The 2,789-nt window shown below is 44.9% G+C and overlaps 1 long non-coding RNA gene across 1 annotated transcript in view; it reads right to left on the bottom strand.

Annotated features, from left to right (window-relative positions):
• Positions 1-706: 706 nt before the first annotated feature.
• LOC122547959 overlaps positions 707-2,789 on the bottom strand; it is an 8,407-nt gene continuing 6,324 nt past the window's right edge. Inside the window, exons 2-3 of the long non-coding RNA XR_006311130.1 lie at positions 2,528-2,610; positions 707-801 (exon numbers count right to left, since the gene is read on the bottom strand). This is a non-coding gene — a long non-coding RNA (uncharacterized LOC122547959). The remainder of the gene's footprint in view (positions 802-2,527; positions 2,611-2,789) is intronic.

The following is a 2,789-nucleotide window of genomic DNA, read 5'->3' as shown; positions in this document are numbered from 1 at the left end:
GGGAAATAGATGTCGACATGTTAAATATGTCCACCTTACAGAGGAGGACGTGCTGGGTGTCTTGTAACCCGTAAAGCTTGGTTAATCCCCAGCACCTGATCAGGTGAACCCTAGAACCCTGGGAATGCTGCCTTTACCTTTTACACAGTGATGCCACTGTGTCTCTGGGATGGGGAGAGGGAATGCTGAAGGTAGTGAATGGGACACCACTCAGGCACAGTGCTTTGTCCTGGAGGATGTTCACTTTCTTTAATAGTGTTGGGGGGTGCACTGATGCAGGCAAGTGGAGAATGTTCCAACACAATCCTGATGTGTGTGGCATTCATCCACAAACTCCATCAACAAACACATCGACCTGGACCCAATATACCAACCACTACAGTGGACAGCTGAAACTGACAACTGGAAGCGGCAGGGACAGACCACTATAAACACCGGAGAAAACATCAAAGAAGCGCTTCGCAGGAAGCTCCCAAGCACTGATGATGTCGCCTTAGCCAGGGGATGAAACGTTTGCAACAAAAACTTCCAGCTCGGGGAACAGAACCACAGCAACGAGCACCCGAGCTACAAATCTTCGCACAAACTTATACCCATCAGCTCATTATATAAGGATTACAGGACACACATTAAAGGTTTGGGAAGATTCAAAGGAGAACTTTTATGCAGCAAATGGGATTCGGATGGAATACAATACTCACACACAATGCAAATGTCCAAGTCCTGATGAATTGACTAATTCAATCAGAGTTAGGTGTTACAATGACTGAGATTACCATCTGAATACCCACCTGTAGTATCCTGTAATACAAGTTTATAAAATCCATCACTGTCAGTTCAGGTTAGAAACTCGCACCATCCCCTCCTCCTGGCCCAGGATGACTGGACACATTACCCATTGTGGAGGTCAGCAGTCAGTTCAGGGGGAAATCTATGTGAGTTTCTTGGACTTTCCACCTTGGAATTTCATGTGACTGAACAGGGCAGATCTTTGACACATGGGACAAAATTTTCCAAGAGTCAGTGAGATGTGGAGAGCAGGATTTGCTTCTTTATTTTTTCCTTCCGTGCTGCCGCTGTGCCTCATCAATAAGACATGGGGAGTGAAAGGCTCATGCAGTTCGATGGGCAAGTTTTTTCCATTTTGACCAATGGGCAGAAAGCTCCTCCCGTAGAGTATCTCTAAAAATAGAGCAACTCTGCATGCTTCACACTGCCCAGTGCTCCCAGTAAATGTTTAGAAGGGGGGGGGGGGAACTCCTGGAAAAGGCATAACTGTAAAGTTCTAAGAGGATTGTGAAGAGAGAGAGATGCACAGGAGAAGGGGTCAACAAGTTGCCAGATGGAGTATAATTTGGGAAAATGGGAAGTTGGTCATTTTGGAGGAGATAATAAAAGAACAGAGTGCTATTTAAATGGTCGAAACTGTAGAAAGCTGCACCGAAAGGGACCGGGGGTAATTGTGCAGGAAACACAGAAATCTAGCAGATTCTGGGTCAGTCACGGAATCAAGGGTTCATTTCAGATTCATCAAGTTTAAGGTAACACCGACACGGATAAGGGGTTTCAGTAGCAATGGAGTTGGGGTGAGGTGGAGACAAGCAACATTTTAGAGATTGGAATTCCTGGTGTTTGTGATTGTGTGGATGTCTGATCAGAAGGTCACCTTGGGGTCAGATATAACAGCAGTATTGTGAAGAGTCTAGTTCTATCTCAGACTGCACCCAGTGAGAGGGAGGGGCTCAGCAGTAAGGGAATGGAATTTGTAATAGCAACTGAAGGTAATGAGTTTAACCGTAACAATGTTTCATTGGAGGAAATTGCAGTTAATTGAGGAGTGGGAGTGTGATAAGCAGTTTGGTAACTGAGTAACAGAGGAGCAATGGAGAGGGATGATGGGGAGGGAGAGCTGGGCAGTGTCAGTGTACATGTGAAACGTCACACTGTGCCTTTGGACGATGTCACCTTCTGGCAGTATGTAGGTGAGATACAGGAGGGACCAAGGATAGATCCTTGAGGGACAGCAAATACAAGGAATTCGGAAAGGAAAGGGAGAGTGGAGATGGAGCAGGATTTACAAATGATGGGGAGGTCAAATGTTAGTTTTTTTTTTCAGAATGGATAAGGACATAACCAGAAAAGACAGACAGACAGAACAAGGAACAATACCTGTGAATTTGTGAGGGGGAGTGATGAGGAGGAAACAGAGTTGGAATGTCTGTAGTTTAGCGAGACTAGTAAATGATCAAGGTGAGCTCTGATAAAGCTTGACAAGAGACTGGAGAAAGGTGTAAGTTTGGGACAAAAATCAGGAACACCATGTGAGGCAGTTTGTCTCGGTGGGCTAGTGGGAGGGAGGGAAGCAGCAGATGCAGCTGATCGGATTGTCTCAGTCTTAGTGACAGAGAAACTCAATGTGCTCCTTGCTCTTGTCGTTGGAGGGAAGGATGAAGGAGACAGGATGATGGACAGTGTTTTACAAAGAAACAAAACCAGGGTTAGTGATATTTAAAATGAGTGAACAAACCTGATATATTTAACTTTTATCCAGAATATTAAAATGTACAACTGAAGTCCTTGCTCGCATCCCAGCTCGGCAGATGGTGGAATCTGAATTCAAGAAAAAAATAACTGGAATTAGGAATCTCCTGATCTCCATGGAACTATTGTCAATGGCAGAAAAAATCCTGCCAACCTGACAGTCGCCCAACAAGCTACTAACTGTATTAATCACTGCAAAGTCTCAACACAGGAATGAAACTGGATGGACCACTTGGCATCTAACAAGG

Source organism: Chiloscyllium plagiosum, unplaced genomic scaffold (assembly GCF_004010195.1).
Source record: "Chiloscyllium plagiosum isolate BGI_BamShark_2017 unplaced genomic scaffold, ASM401019v2 scaf_2228, whole genome shotgun sequence".
In the NCBI taxonomy this organism is placed as follows: domain Eukaryota; kingdom Metazoa; phylum Chordata; class Chondrichthyes; order Orectolobiformes; family Hemiscylliidae; genus Chiloscyllium; species Chiloscyllium plagiosum.
This window is presented reverse-complemented; position numbering and strand designations above follow the sequence as displayed.